The sequence below is a fragment of the Martes martes genome, assembly GCF_963455335.1.
Source record: "Martes martes genome assembly, chromosome: X".
In the NCBI taxonomy this organism is placed as follows: domain Eukaryota; kingdom Metazoa; phylum Chordata; class Mammalia; order Carnivora; family Mustelidae; genus Martes; species Martes martes.
Window position 1 is genome coordinate 19,050,249 of NC_137897.1, and position 17,511 is coordinate 19,067,759.

The window sequence follows — 17,511 nt, forward strand, 5'->3', positions numbered from 1 at the left end:
GATTTGGGGTAGAGAGTCCTGTAAACAGTGATCGCTACATCTCTGTTGCAGGCATTAATGATAAAGCCACGCAGTTTAGAGGCTGGAGTCAAGTTGAAATTGGTCTCCCCAACAATGATGCATGCCTCAGAGGCTCGGTTGAAATTTGTTCATTCTCTGGGACAACCTAGAGTTGCCCTTCGATGAGCAAACTCAGGATTCTCTCTGGGCAAGGATACAGAATGAACACTGATTTAACTTCCTTTCACTCATTCAACATTTACTAAGCATCTACAGTACATCAGGAGCCGTGCGTCCAAGACAGATGTCCGCACTCTCCAAGAATATGTAGAACAGGAGTATATAGGTAGAGCAAGCACTTAATGATTGATTTTTTAAAAGATTTTTATTTATTTATTTGACAGAGAGACACAGTGAGAGAGCAGGGGGAGTGGGAGAGGGAGGAGCAGGCTCCCCGCTGAGTAGGGAGCCCGATGGGGGGGCTAAATCCCAGGACCCTGGGATCATGACCTGAGCTGAAGGCAGACACTTAAACAACTGAGCCACCCAGGAACCCAATGATTGATTTTTTTAAAAAGATTTTATTTATTCATTCGACAGACAAAGATCACAAGTAGGCAGAGAGGCAGGCAGGGGTGGGGGGGAGCAGGTTTCCTGCTGAGCAGAGAGCCCAATGTGGGGTTCTATCCCAGGACCCTGGGATCATGACCTGAGCCGAAGGCAGAGGCTTTAACCCACTGAGCCACCCAGGTGCCCCTGCTTGATTTTTTTTTAAATAAATATGATGGTACTGTTAAAATCTAATCATATCATCTTTGCTTTAAAAAAATGAACATTTAAATTCTTCTGTACTTTTAAGACTTAATGGAAATGAAGAGGAGAGATGTGAAACAGCTATTATTTTCTTTTCATCCTGAGCCATACTTTCCATTGTTTTTCCTTTCTCTTCTCTTTCTATGTGTGTATCTGTGTGTACGTGTGTGTGCATATGTGAGAGAGAAAATTTCTAGTTCATGAAAAGTCAAAGAAAACTTTGCAGTGCTCTTATAGAGGCACCTGGCTAGTTCAGTTGGAAGAGCATGCGACTTTTGATGTCGGGGTTATGAGTTCAAGCCCCACGTTGGGCATAGAGAGTACTTAAAAAAAAGAAAAGTATCAAAATTGAAAAAAATTGAAATGCTCTAATACCTGGGTGAGATTGAAATAAAGGGTATGTTTTCACATTATAAGTCCTCATTGCGAGAATGGGGCAAGATTAATTGGATGCCCGTTCTCATATATCCTTTGCTCCATGGCATGTCAGAGCTAGTTCCAACTCTCTGAGAATAAAGGACAAAAATAAGAGATACCAGTAAGATTCCTTTTCTTCCCATAGATTCCAGTACTGGGAAGACTGGAAGAACCCCAGGTTTCAGCAGACACAGGTTTCACCTCTCACTACGCAACTTTTTGTGTGCAAAATTGAGCCATTTTGGTGAGCTGTAAGATTTCCAGGATGCCCAATAGTCAAAGCTTGCTTAGAGGACCACAGTGAGTGGGCATCTATAGTTTAGGGAGAGATTAGGGTCCTCCAGAACCCCAGATTCAGTTGGAACAAGCATGGAGCGTGTGCACTACTCGTCAATTTCCAGGGTGAGAACTATCAGCAGAGCAGCCCATGGCAGTGATCTGTTGACTGGTGTAAACAGGACCAGGGACCCGTTTCCAAAGGAGGCAAAGACTGTGTTGTGTTACTGCAAGTTGTGCAAATAACATGCCTGTTGCTATAAAGTGAAGGAATTACAGATGGAGGAGAGGAAAGAAGTTCTAATTTTGTTTTGGAACAAAAAGTAAAAACGTAGTATCTACTTTGGCCTAGTGCCTTTAAAAGATGCTCAGATATCTAAGCTTCAAAAATCTGGAATGTTCCAAATTGTTTAATTCCCTCCAAAGAAAGACTAAATGTTCAATCTACATTCATATTGTTTCAATTATTTTTTTCTTTCTTTGCTTATGGCTTACACACTAGAGATCTTCCTCACTGAAGACAGGGCAGTGACAAATCATACTTTGAAGCTAACCACTAAACTGAGGAAACGAGTTGTGTTCTTTACTAAAAAGGAACCCATCTCTGGTATGACCATTTTGAGCAAGCTGCAAGAATCCACCTCTGTTAAAGATTTAGAAATTCAGGTGTCATTCTTCTCTAAGTAGCTCAAAATCCTCTTCTTTTATTCTATTACCTAGAACCAGGATAGTACCTGGCAAATGGGGTCAACATAGTATTTAAGAACTGATGGGCCTGTGCGGTGACTGGTGCCCTGGGAAGGCAGCTCTCCCTGCGGGAGGAGTTGGCAGGTTTAGTTCCAGATCCTCAGGCAGGAGTGCACTGAGCTCCCGGTCCACCCCACCCCCCACCCCCCACCCCCGCCTGCAAATGCCTGGAAATCATCTTTCCTTTCAAATAGGAAGCCCTTATCTCGCAATGAAGACTGGTAAAGGGAAAAGAAGAAATGAGAGAATTCTCATTTGGATCCATGAATTCTCTATAGAAAATCGGGATTCCCTCCAACGAGTGACATCTTGAAAGAACTGTCTCTGTCAGCCAATCAACAGGTATTTATAGAACCTCTCCTGTGTTCCAGGCTTTATGGGGGCCCACAGGAGCACTCCTTCCAGGGTATCCTGGGATAGAGTGGAAGAAGCAAGGGTTTTAGAATTAGATCTTGAGCTCATAAAATTTTTATTGTGATAGTATTTTATGCTACTCATTTCCTTAATGACCCAACGGAAGAGAGGAAGGTAAATCAGTAGTATAAAATGATTTTACATAGAATTTAGAAATAGAAGGTTTCCCATAAAGAACTAGGCTAACCATATTATTTCGTACCAGGGCACCTTAGGGGATCCTGTTTTAATGAATAAATAAAAACGATGTGTAATTATCATATCAATTGCTTGCATCTAAGTGAGTGCTTCTGGAGTTATTTGATGGTGCTTAAAAATCTTTGGTCTCTGAAGTGCATTTAATGTCTCCTTGACTCTTATCTATATTATTAATTTGCAGATCAAAGTTAACTTGGTGCTTTGCAAATGAGGAGACTTCCAATGAATGAAATTTTACTGTAAAATATTAAATCCTTATTACTTAGAACTGCAATGTATTTTGAGGACATGTGTCAATATATTGAAAAGAGATGCTACAACTTAAAATAGTATTATCCAATAAAACTTTCTGCAATGATGTAATATTCTAGCTGTCCAAAGGAGGTAGCTGCTAATTCCATGTGACTATTAAGCACTTCAAAGGTGGCTAGTACCACTGAAGAACTAAAATTTAAATCTTATTTAATTTTAACTAATTAAAATTTAAATGGCCATAAGCAATTAGTGGCTACCTTATTTGACAGTGCAGACTTAAAGAAAAAGTGAAAATGGAATCCAAGACCCTGAATTCCAGCTGTACTGTACCCTTACTAACTTGGGCATTTTACTTAACTTTTTTTTTAAAGATTTTATTTATTTATTTGACAGACAGAGATCACAAGTAGGCAGAGAGGCAGGCAGAGAGAGAGGGAGAAGCAGGCTCCCTGGTGAGCAGAGAGCCTGATGCGGGACTCGATCCCAGGACCCCGGGACCATGACCCGAGCCGAAGGCAGAGGCTTCAATCCACTGAGCCACCCAGGCGCCCCTTTACTTAACTTTTGTGAGCTTCAATTTTCTCACTTGAAAATGAAAATATAAATCATAGCTACCTTAGAGGATTTGGAGTAAGAGGAATTGAGATGTGTTCAGGCATTCTCTGATTTCCAAATAAGTGCCAATCAAGTACCAAAGTTAAATATGTGGAAAATGAATAACCAGTTCTCTCATTTAAAGAGAGTTTGCATTCCTAGGGAGCTCATAAATATTATTAAATTCATAACTATCCTCTCTGTTCAGATAAAATATTTGATGACAATGTTTATAACTATTGGCTGGTAAGCAGTACCATTAGCTTGGGAGTATCAGTGTATGGTGCACAAAAGCAGTGGGAGGGGCGCCTGGGGGGCTCGTTGGTTGAGCGGCTGCCTTCAGCCCGGGTGATGATCCCAGGGACCTGGGATGGAGCCCTGCGTCTGGCTCCCTGCTCCGCGGGGAGCCTGCTTCTTCCTCTCCTCCCAGCCCCTGCTCTCTCTTGCTATCTCTGTCTCTCTCTCCCAAATAAACAAATAAAATATTAAAATCTTAAAATCTTGGGGCGCCTGGGTGGCTCAGTGGGTTAAAGCCTCTGCCTTCAGCTCGGGTCATGATCCCAGGGTCCTGGGATCGAGCCCCGCATCGGGCTCTCTGCTCAGCAGGGAGCCTGCTTCCCTTCCTCCCTCTCTGCTTGCCTCTCTGCCTACTTGTGATCTCTGTCTGTCAAATAAATAAATAAAAAATCTTTAAAAAAAAAATCTTAAAATCTTAAAATCTTTAAAAAAAAAAAAAAGCGGTGGGGGCGCCTGGGTGGCTCAGTGGGTTAAGCCTCTGCCTTCGGCTCAGGTCATGATCTCAGGGTCCTGGGATCGAGCCCCGCATCGGGCTCTCTGCTGTGCGGGGACCCTGTTTCTCCCTCTCTCTCTGCCTGCCTCTCTGCCTACTTGTGATCTCTCTGTCAAATAAATAAATAAAATCTTTAAAAAAAAAGCAGAAAGTTAAGTTTATAGAAGTTTAGGTCAGTTCGTGTACCAAAAGTACACTGAGAAACAAAATGGGTGATTAAAATGTCAGCGCAATCACTTCTTTCTTATTGTTCCGATGAACATCTTGATTCCCCAAGGAGATTAAATAAACCCAGTCCATTTCACAGGTACAAATTAGCAGAAGAGGCAAGTAGTTAGGAGCTTAAGCACTTTTGTTGGATTTAATCACATGAAATAAGGTACATAAAGTACTCACCACAGGGCTTGCCACCTACTAAGGGCTAAAAATTGCAGCCATTATTTTTTTTAAGGATTTCATTTGTAAGTAATCTCTGCACCCAATGTGGAACTCGAACTCACAACTCTTGAGATCAAGAGTCACATGTTCTACTGACTGAGGCAGCCACGTGTCCCCAAACTGCAGCCATTGTTATAGTAAGTGATGCTCTTGGGAGACCCATGAGATGAGAAGACTTTGGCTATTTTTCAATTCACAATTTGGGAGAACAGAGTGATTACTTGCACAGACTTAATTCTACATGACGGAGCCTAGAAAGATCATCTCCACTCTCCATATTCATAGCAGTCAAGAACTGAATCCAGTTGTTTTGATACTATTTCAAATCTATTTTTGTAATGAGGCATGAAAGAATGAATAAATGAATGACTAAAATACCTCCTGATTCCCCCGTTTACTCAACAAAATGAGCCGGTAAAACTCATGAGTCCTCAGCACATACATTTTTCCAAACCAGAGACAATACTGGGATGAATGGGGAAGGGACCAGTTGGGGGAAATGGTCTACCAGTCACGCTGTTCCAGCGCCCGGTGGCTGTGGGCCCAGACTACATTGTGAGGCATGTGGTGCTATCCACAGGCACTCGAAGGGGCATGGGGAGGTTTTGAAAGAGTGCTGAAACTCGAAAGAGCGGGGCTGATGTCCTAAGACCCAAGAAACCACTCTCAGGGGTGTGGTGGGAAATCAGCTTTATGGTGAGGCAGAAACACAGCATTGCCAGGAAGCTTCCCCTGGCCCTAATCTCTTCTTCACTTCATCTGAAATCTTCTTATTATTTCATCCCACGGCCTAAACTTTTTCTATCTAGAACTCATTTAGTTTAACAAGGCTCCACTAAAATGCACATTCCCCTGGGCACCCTCCCGCCTCCCAAATAAAAGACCATATGAGGTGGTCTCACATTCGTGATAATTGCATTCCAAGAAATTCAGAAATAGGTGTCAGGATTTTGTGACTTTTCTAATAGGAAAATTTCTCATTTTATAGGGTAATGAACGCTTGGTTAAAACACTTCTCCAATGCCCTCAGGCTCCCACAGCATCATTCTTTGCCTTGAACCACCTACATTTTCTCAGACTGATTTGACTCTTTTTTTTTTTTTTTTTTTTTTTTAAAGAAAGAGAATCTGTTCCTGTCATCTAATTCTATCCAGGGAGCTTGCATACTCAGTCAGGGGATAAAGAAAGATGAGTCACAATTTTTCTTTTTTATCACCTTAAGATGGAGAGGATACTATTTCCATTTCGAGTGTGACTCTATTAATTAGCACAGAACCATTAAACTCACAGATACATAGGACTTCCCTTTTTGGACCGACTTTGATATTCAAAGAGGCAAAAATCATTAAGAAAGCCTGTATGTTACTGTTACCTTGCGCCAGAATGTGGGAGTGCCACTGTCCCCGGCGTCCCCTTCCATGGTGCTTTCCTGGTGGCCCACCATGTCTGATCCTGCTCTCCTTTCTCTTTTTCTAGAGTCCTCTCTTCATTTTGGAGTTCTTTGGAGTCACACGGTGAAATTGTCCTTCTCTGGATTCACCGGTGAACTTGACCAAAGGTTTAGCTTGAAGACGCGCTCGGAGGAGCTAGTCACGTCCCAGTGATTGAATAAGCAGAGATCCAAGGTGCTGGGTGTTCTTGCTTTATTTATCACAGGCCTCCCCTTGTCCCCTCCGGGCTGTTCACTGACAACTGCTGTGCTCTGGACTGGCGCTCCGATGGCCTGTGGCGCGGGGGACAGGCAGGTTGTGGAGGAAGCTGCCCTCGTGAAAAAGGCCATTGTTTAATCTACCCGGTCCCTCCCTGGAGCTATGGCAACAAATTCCGTTGGTGAATTAACTATGTCATTGTGTGCCGGCTCAACTGATTATGCTCCTGGAATGACAAACATTTTCTCGCTTTTTTTCAAGATAAAAACTAGTCAAGACCTTGAAGTGTTAATATACGACTCAGCACTTTCTTCAAAGAGGAGAACACAGATGGAGAAAAATTGGGTCCTAATAAATATTTTCTCTGCCAAGGAACTATTCTAAATGCCACTGATAAATGGACTGGTGCATTTTAACCATGTAGAATCTTCCCGGTTTGCATTAAGGTTATTTCCCCCTCGAATAAGTGTATTAAAAGGGCTTTTGAAATATGCATGTGCTGGGGCCTTTCCCAGAAAAGGATTGTTTCTAACTCTGGCGGCAGCAGAATGCTGCTGTTAATGCATCCTACCTCATTTCAGAACGAAGATGGCTATCCATCTAAATTCAACTTCGCCACGGAAAGATTTTCCCTGTTTCATGCTAGTGGGAGAAGTCGGAGTCACTTGCTCACGTGTTCCAGTCTCCAGCATGAGAAAACCTGCTCTGATCGGTTAAAGACTTTCAACCTGAGGATCCATCCATCCCACACTTTCTCTGTCTGGGGGGCTGGCCTGGCTGCTGGAGGAGCTCTGTCAGGGAATTCGCTGCTCCTCTGCCTGGCATGTGGTGTGTGGTGTGTAGTGTGCTCACTTGGCGAGCCGGAATCACGCTTCCAAGGATGCCCTTCCCTTACGGCTCTGGGTAGACTTGGCCAAGAGAGGGACTTGCGCAAGGTGGGGAAGGTGAGTGTGAACTCACGGCTGTTACTTTCCCCAGGTTGTCATGGCTGGGCTTGGTGACAGAAGATCCCAGCTGTACCTCACTCCCCTGGGCTCTGGGTCCAGATCTTCTTCGCAACTGCGGACCTTGTTAAACAATGGCAGCCCGGAGCCCCCATCAGGCGTTTCCTCAGCACCACCGAGGTAGGAACAGCTTGTGGTGGCTTCTGGGAGGGTAGCTTCTGCACTTTGGCAGCTGGATGTGCTGGGCTTCTGACATCCAGGTGGGTAACTTCTCCCATCATCCAGCTCCCCTGCCCACCTCCGCTCTTCCAACCCTCCCACAAGGCGCCAGGTCTGTTTCCTGGGAGAAATCCCCTTCTCTACCGCTCACAGTGGCTCTGCTTCTCCAGCTAAGCTACGGCTGATACACTAATTTTTCCAAACAATATGAGCACTCTAGGAGAGAATCTTCAGCACGAGGGGATTTTGGAGGGCAACAGGGAGAAAATGCCATGGGACTTGCATCTAGAAGTAACTGAGGAACCCAAGGAAATAGATGTCATATTTGTGTCAGTTTTTCCCCCAGGTCCCTGTAGCCTTCGACCTGCAAAAATTCTTTTCAGATCCAACCATGTTTTCAAATACCTTTTCCTTCTTCATTCCTATGGTTTCCTCTCTTCCTCATTCTTCTCCCCCGCCAGAGACCATCCCCTACCCCAAAGAGGCTGAAATTGCCTACCGGAGGTAAACCACATGCCAGGGGTGGCTTGCGCTTAGTCAACTGCAGGAGAAAAAGAAAAGTCCAAGCCCTGGGCACATTATTTCTCCCAGAATGATCCACTGGAGCCACTGAAATTCTGGCAAAACTGACACAGCACACATGGATGGACTCAAAGAGACGATTTCTCTGAAACTCAAGTCAAACCTGGCTCAGCTGTCGAGAAAATATTCACCTCTACCCGCACTGGTTCGCTCTTGTCAGTAATGGAAAAAACCACTCTTGTGTCATCAAGGCCCAATGGTTCACATGAGAGCTTTGTTTCGAAATTGCCTCTTGTTGTCATCTCTTAGAATAACAGTGCATTTGATATTTTTGAGCTTCTCATCACACATCCAAAAGAAGAATCACTGCCAATCTCTTCTCAGTTAATTCCTACTTAGAGGAGGTGATTATTCGTCATGAGCATTCGCAAGTTCAGAGGCTAGGTTATGGTTAATTTTGGCTCTAGAGCAAACAGAATGGAGACAGGGCCGCCAACACAACACCACAGTGTATTTTTACCACAGATCTGCTCGGGTCATTCAATTAAGCCACTTACTAGGATCATGAAGATGTCTATTATTGGAACACTTATTGGTGGCTTTCTGGGGTCTTGTCTGCTTTTGAGAGTCCCATAAGATAAATAAATGGTCTCAGGGGATCCCTATGAGCAATCCCCTGTGGTCTATACAAGGGGCTCTCCAGAGCCCTGAGAGTTGTGTCAGTGGGTAGAACCTAGTTGCCCAGGCCCACAGAGGTGGACAAGGATGGACAGCAGATCCCAGCTACTGGACGAGGTACCTTGTGTGAATTAGAAAAGGGTGCTCCTCTGGGGCCAGCAGCCCAATTTGGTGAAAAGAGGGAGGGCTGGATTTTAGCCCCTAATTCTCCGAATCTGTGGGAAATCTTTGCAGCCTCTGAGCCTTGGGGAAAAGGGCATTTTTGGGGAAGCAAACTGTGTCAGTCCCATTATGAGAGATACACTCTTGAATTTGGGAAACAAGTATTCTCAGAGCTCACAAAGTGAGGTATTCTCTGTTGGAAGATGTGGTTGGTCAACTAGGCCTCAGCTCCAGAGCTGATGAAACTGCCCTTCTTTCACACAAATTCCCCAGGAGCATTCTGTTGGCCTTTCTGATACCTTCCTAGCCAGCAGAGTGTGCCCAGGATTATGGCTTTATGTGGCTCAATTTGAGAGGGCCCTGTATTAGCTCTCTTCTGAGGAGTCTGTGTGGCCATGGACACGTGCATGCCTGGAGGCCCTCACACTCCCAACCCCTAGAAAATTTTTGAGTTCTCCACCCAAATGTCCCACCCTGTTTTCAGAACTCATGTGGCCTCTTCTTCAGTGCCATCCTCCCTGGGGTAACCTCCCCAGAGAATTGCATATCCCTGGACATGAGGGGCGGTGGAGCTTTCAGCAGGAAAATGTGAACAGAATCTGGATATCTGGGCCACCCTGTGGTGCAGCACAGAGGAGAGTCTTTGGCTCTGCTCCCCTCCCCTCTGCCATATATACATGTATATATAGTCTGTTAGCATGATTTCAAACTTTTAAATATTTAGACAAATGATACACGGACCTCCATTCAGATTCTTGCCCTGACCCCACAAATGACAGCAGCAGGCCTGGCTAGAGGTATTTGAAATCACTGTAGAAATTAATGGATTAATTAGCATTTTCTGGTTATTTTAATTATAGTTAATTACAGGTAGCTTGTCATCAAAAGTCTAATCATCTCTGAATGTATGAACAATATGATTTTCTGAATCTAAGTGACTCAAGGCTAGATTCTAGACTGAGATGAAATAATTTGCTCCAACTCTAGCACAGTCCTTGGAATACGGTAGTTGCCTTGAAAATGACTGTTAATGAGTAAATGAATCCCTGAAATGTTTTATTAACTGCCTCTCGTCTTTTGCCCTGCCTATGCCAAATAATTGGCTTACAAACTCTTTGACGGATGAGTTCATCCAAGGCTGTTATGGATGTCTTAGTCAACTGGGCTTAGAAATTCTTTGACTGATGAGTTCACCCAAGGGTGGTTTGGGGTGTTAGTCCAGAGATGAATCCAGGGAACAGATGAGGAGATGGGAAAGTGACTTCCTGTGACTCCCTGCCTTTTTGCTTTTCCTGAGCCCCTGGAATTATCTAGCAACCGTTCTGAAGAAGGAATACAAAGTTTAGACTTTGCACTTTCAAGTGATAGACTAAAGGCATACTCCACCCCCATGATGTGAAGACATGTCCAAGTTCAAGTGTAGAATTTAGGTATTTTGCATATTCCACTGAATTTACTGAACATGGACTTCATATCAAGCCCTCAACCAGGTGAAAATTTGAAGGCCATTACAGCAGTACCAGCCTTCGAGGCCTTACACATCAATATATAAGGTACCGTTACATTGAGTATTTGCCCGACTTCAATAATCTATTTTACCACCCCCAACTCATCATTCTCCATTTCCCCTTACCCTGCTTTGTTTGACTTCATTCGGGACAGATGACGTGTACTGGTTTGCTATGGGTCTCTCCCAGGAGAGTGAAAGGGCAGGGTCTTTGCTTCACTGCCGATGTCCCCAGTGACTAGAAGAGTGCCTTGCACACACAAGGGCTCGGTAAACATTTTGTTGATGAACATATTAATTTGACATCAAAATTGCACTTTTTTTTTTCTCGTTCAATTTGGCTTTGAGTGGGTGGGAAAGTAGCCCGAAGACAAGCAATCTGGTTTGACGGTGGGAGGTGCTCCTGAAGGGACTAGAGGCAAATAATGCTAAGATGGAGTTCAGACCTGGAGAACAGCTGGTGTCCAGGGAAAACAAATGTACTGAGTAACTGCAGGAAGCAAGGACCTTGGGAATTTGTTAGCTTTCTTTTCAGGCACGCAGTCGTCGTAGTTTGCAGTAACTTGCTGAAACAACCAAGCTCCAGGCAAAGAAGCATGTTTGTTGATCCACTGGACCATTAATGGAACTTCTGTAAGGAGTTAGAGCTATAAGCCAAGTAACTCCGAGATGGTTTTCTTCCACTCACCTCATAACAGCTATTTTCATGGATTGCTGGGGTTTTGCAGACATTTTTCTCTCTGACAGGAAAACTGACTTTCTGCCTGGTGCGAGCCTGACTTGAAGAAAAACTGAACATGATATATTTTGTAACTGCTTCTATATCTTTCCCATGGCTTTTTTGCTGTTCACCAGTAAAAATGATACAAAATTTCTGTGCTTGACCAAAGGAACCCAGTACATTGTTTCTTTTTTCTTTTTCCCTCCTCCAGTCTCCCACCCACCAAGACAAAGACAAAAGAGACAAAGAGACAAAAGAGCATCTTCATCTTCAACTGTAGATCTTTTTTTTTTCTTAAAAATTTTTTTTCTTAAAAATTTATTTATTTGAGAGAGTTGGGGGGGATGGGGGGGTAGGGGTGGGAGAAAGGACAGAGGAAGAGAAAGAGAATCCTCAAAGAGACTCCCTTTTGAACACGGAGCCCAATGTGGGGCTCCATCCCAGGATCACGGTCCCCAGGGTCCCCTTATAATAAGTCTTATAATCAGCTGGGTTGCCTGGGTGGCTCAGTGGGTTAAAGCCCCTACCTTTGGCTCAGGTCACGATCCCAGGGTCCTGGGATCAAACCCCGCATTGGGCTCTCTGCTCAGCAGGAAGCCCACCCCTGCCTGCCTCTCTGCCTACTTGTGATCTCTGTCTGTCAAATAAATAAATAAAATATTTTTTAAATGTCTTAAAATCAGGGAGTCTGAGTTCTCCAACACTGTTCTTCCTTTTCTTTTTTTTTTAAATTTATTTATTTGTTAGAGAGAGAGCGAGTGAGCACAGGCAGACAGAGTGGTAGGCAGAGGCAGAGGGAGAAGCAGGCTCCCCGCCGAGCAAGGAGCCCGATGTGGGACTTGATCCCAGGATGCTGGGATCATGACCTGAGCCGAAGGCAGCCGCTTAACCAACTGAGCCACCCAGGCGTCCCTGTTCTTCCTTTTCAAAGTTATTCGGGCTAATTTATGTCTTTCTAAATGTCCATATAATTTTTAGAATCATGGAGTCAATTTCTACCACAAAGCTTGCTGGGATTTTGACTCAGATTGTACTGAATATATAGATTAATTTGAAGAAAATGGATATATACATATTTTTAAATCATTGCACCATCTCTTGTTCCCTTTTTTTTTTTTTTAAGATTTTATTAACTTGTGTGAGAGAGAGAGCAAGAATGGGGGTGGGGAGAGGAAGAAGTAGGCTTCCCACTGAGCAGGGAGTTGGACATAAGGCTCCATCCCAGGACCCCAGGATCATGACCCGAGCCAAAGGCAGGCACCCAATCAACTGAGCCACCCAGGTGCCCTGAGAAAATAGATATTTTAACAACTTTGAGTCTTCCAATCCATGAACATGGCACAGCTCTCCCTTTTTGTATGTTTTCTTTAATTTTTCTCAGCAGTCTTTTCTAAGAAGTTTTCAGGACACATAGCTTCTGCCCTCCAGTCCAAAGTTTCTTGTTTCAAAATTTATTTCAAGTTATTTGAGTACATTTTCTTGAATCAAAAGTTTGGAAATACTAAAGAATAAATAAATAAATAAATAAATAAAAGAGTTTGGAAATGTTCTATGTTGTTCTCCTTCTCCATAGATTTTCACGGGACATCTGAGTGTATTTCTCTTATAATCACCAATTTTAGAGTTGATACACCAATTGATACTTTGAGGTGCAGAAGTTCTTAGAAATCATTTAACCTGTGGCCTGTCCCACAAAAGAACCTCTTAAATATCCATAGTTGAGAGGCTTCTGGATGGTTCAGTCAGTTAAACGACTGACTTTTGATTTTGGTCTGGGTCATGATCTCAGGATCCTGAAATGGAGCCCTTGTCCTGCTCCGCACTCAGTGCAGAGTCTGCTTGTCCCTCTCCCTTCCCCCACTTGCTCTTGCCCCCTCTCTCTCAAATAAATAAATAAAATCTTTTTAAAAAGACTGACTATAAAGCTACAGTAGTCACGACAGTGTGGTATTGCTATTAGTATAGATACATAGAGGGAACAAAATAGAAAATCCAGAAATTGACCCACGTATATGTGATAAATTGATTTTTTATTAAAGTCCCAAGACAATTCAATGGTTAAAAAAAATTGCCTTTAGGGGTGCCTGGCTGACTCAGTAGACCAGACAGCTCTTGATCTCAGGGTTGTGAGCCCAAACCCCACATTAGGTGCAGAGATTACTTTAAGATTTTATTTATTTATTTTATTTTAGAGAGAGAGTGCAAGTGGGGTGCGGGAAGAGGTGTAGGAAGGGAGGGAGAGAAACACCAAGCAGACTCAGCGCTGAACATGGAGTTTGACACCAAGTTCAATCCTGCAACCTCAAGATCATGACCTGAGCCAAAGCCAAGAGTTGGAGGCTTAACCAACTGAGCCACCCAGGGGTCCCTAGTGTAGTGATTACTTCTAAAAAATTGCCTTACGGGCACCTGGGTGGCTCAGATAGTTAAGCCTCTGCCTCTGCCTTTGGCTCAGGTCATGATCTCCAGGTCCTGAGTCCTGTATCGGGCTCCCTCCTCAGTGGTGAGGCTTGCTTCTCCCTCTCCTTCGTCCTCTCCCCTCTGCTCATGCTCTATCTTCTCTCAAATGAATAAATAAAATCTCAAAAAACAATTGCCTTAAAAATGCCATTCATAACAACATTGTTCACAATAGCCAAAAGCTGAAAGCAATCCAAATGTCCATCACTAGATGAATGGATAAACAAAATGTTGTATATACACACAATGGAATATTATTTAGCTTTGAAAAGGAAGGATATTTTGAAACCTGCTACAACTGGATAAACCTCAAGGACATTATGCTAAGGTGAAATAAGCCAGCTATACACACAAAAAAATTACTGTATGATTCTACTTATATGAAGTACCTAGAGCAGTCACATTCATAGAGACAGAAAGTAAAATGGTGGTTGTGAAGGGCTGGGGGGAGGAGGAATGAGAAATTATTGTTTAATGGGTACAGAGTTTCAGTTTGTGATAATGAAAAATTCTGGAGATTTGTTGCCCAGTAATGCGAATGTACTTAGCATTACTGAACTATACACTTAAAAATGGTTAAGATGATTACTTTTACATTATGTGTATTGTAGCACAATCAAAAAATTAAAGTGATTCTAGAACAACTGGATTTCCATAAGCAACAAATGAACCTTGATCCTTATCATACATTATATATAAAAATTAACATGGAATGGATCATAGACCTGAAAAACGTAAAATGTGTGTAAAATGTGAAAGCCTTAAGACTTCTAGGATACAAAAAGAGAAAAATCTTTATGACCTCAGGTTAGGCAAACATTTCTTAGGACATAAAAAGCACGAACCATAAAGAAATAAAGGAAATACATTGAATTACATTAAAAATAATAATTTTTGTTTTCAAAGGACACAGTTAAGAAAATGAAAAGGTAAGCCTCAGACGGGGAGAAGATATCTGCAAAAGACATTTTATAAAGGACTTTAAGGATGTATAAAAATTCTTATAATTTAATAATTAGACAAATAAGTAAACTTTTTTAAAAATGGGCAAAGGAGGGGTGCCTGGCTAGCTCAGTCAGTGGAGCATCCAACTCCTGATCCCAGGGTTGTGAGTTCAAGCCCCATGTTGGGTGGGGAGCCTACTTAAAAAAAAAGTTCTAGGGGCGCCTGGGTGGCTCTGTTGATAAGCATCTCCCTTCAGCTCAGATCATGATTCCAGGGTCCTGGGATGGAGCCCTGCCTCTTTAGGCCTCCTGCTGAGCAGTGAGTCTTGTTATCACTTTCCCTCTGCTGCTTCCGGACTGATGCTCTCTCTCAAATAAGTACACAGAATATTTTTTCCAAAATTCTTAAAAAATTAAAGTGGGCAAACAATATGAACAAATATTTCATTAAAGAATATACGCAAGAACTGGCCGAGAGACTTCTGGCTTTAGCTTCCATATATAAAGTGCTTGAAAGTTGTTGCTACCATCCTTGTATCAAGAAAAATATGGATGGGGTGCTTGAGTGGCTCAGTGGGTTAAGTGTCTGCCTTTGGCTCAGGTCACGCTCCCAGGGTCCTGGGATCCAGCCTCATGTCACTGGGTTTCCTGCTCAGTGGGGAACCTGCTTCTCCCTCTCCCTCTGCTCTTCCCCCTGCTTGTGTGCGTGCTCTCTGACAAATACATAAATAAAATATTTTTAGGAATAAATTTAAAAAAAGAAAAGAAAAAAAGAAAAATATGGATAAACTGAAAATCAATGACCTTTCTTAGACCCATCCAAGAACTGAGATAATGGGGAGAATTACCATCCCCAAACCTAGAGAGATGGGCACGTACAGAGATCTCCTAGCTGACATCTGCTCACCTGGAACAGAAGCACCTGGAACCACAATCTGGTGGAAATACTTAAATGGTAATTTTAATAAATTATTGGAGGCTGAGTATGGACTAACATGAAATTAAGAAATTCCCGGGGCTGCAATCATAGAAAGGACCCCACACTTTTGTGGGCTTTTCCTCCAGGAACCCCACCCGATTCTCACCTTGAGGATCTGAGAAATATCCCCTAGAGACCCTGGCAGAAGAAGAGGAAGAATAACCATCAGGAAAGCTTCCCAGAATGCTCTCTATCATGAAGACCTACTCTCCAGGTGGCAAGACTCTGTCAGAGGACAATACTGCAATATTATTCCCGGTTAGGAAAGGGAATTTCAGCCTTCTCCAGCCTTCCTGTCCCACCTAAGGAGAAATAAAGACAACCATATTCCATATGGGATGAGATTTCGAGGAAATAAATTGGAACTGCTGAAGTAAGGGAAAGAAGTAGGGGAACAATGTGAAAATACCAGTAGGCGGAGAAAGAGAAAATAGAGCAGAAGAAATATTTGAATAACAGCCAAAAACCTTCCAAAGAATTGGTCATTAATGTGACAGACAAAAAACTACAGACCCTGTAACCTCAGAGAACACCAAGCAAGATAAATACTGAAACAATCTAACAAACAACAATGACAAAAACCCAAACCTAAGAATATCTTATTTAAACTGCAAAAAAAAAAAAGCCCCAAAACAAACAAAAAACAAACCAGACAAGGTAAAAGTCTCAAAGGATATCAGAAGTGGGAGAGCACGGTGGTGGGCAACTATTTATAAAATAAGAATAAGAATTATAGTGGGCTTCTCATCAGAAACCATGTAATAAGTGTTCTGAGGCTCAATTTCCAATGTGTGGATGGGGCATTTCAGAACATAACAAAACAAAAGACACCTTACCAGTTCTCACCACTTAGGAAATTACAAGTGTTTCAGGAGCTCTGTGCCAGAACTGAGGATAAGACCAAATACATATTTCTTATTATGCAAACAAGTCAAGAGTGGAGTGAAATCACTAACCTGTTGGGAGGGCAAAGAAAAAACACTTGCCAACCTAGAATTCTATATCCTGTGAAATTACCTTTCAAAAGTGAAGGAAGAAGATGGGGTTGAGTATAACGTGTGGAATTTAAGAAATAAAACAAATTCTTTGGAATTGCTTAACATAATAGCAACAAGATATTTGGAAATCCTTAAACAATTTTTAGCAATGATCAGAAATGTTTTTTATTTCATTTATTCTTTTTTTATTTCATTTATTCTGACTCTGTTGATGTATACAGCCCAGAGAACAAAGAATATTGCATGAAAAATATATAGATTGGCCCTCATGTGAATTTCCATTATTGTAGATATGGAATAATTCTGTTTATGTTTTTCCAGTTTAATTGCTCATGATTTACTTTTTTTAAATTTCTGTTGGCTTTTATGGAGTTTTGAAATACTGATACCATAAATGTTATGCCAACTTTGAAACTTTTCACTTATTTCTAATACTATTTAGTTCTTGTCCATTTTTTAATATGAAAAGGTTGAAACCTAGCTTAATGAGTGGTCATTTTTTTCAGTGTTTTAGGTAATTACCATTTTTGAGAGATTATTCTCCTGTAGTAAATGAAATGCTATTCACTACAAATTCACATTTTTAAATTTTATTTTTATTTTTTTAAGGATTTTATTTATGAGAGAGAGAGAGCAGGGGGAGGAGCAGAAAGTAGAGGGAGAGGGACAAGTAGACTCCATGTGCTGAGCACAGAGCCCGACATGGGGCTCAATCTTAGGACCCTGAGATCATTATGTGAGCTGAAACTAAAAGTTGGACACTCAACTGACTGAGCCACTCAGGCA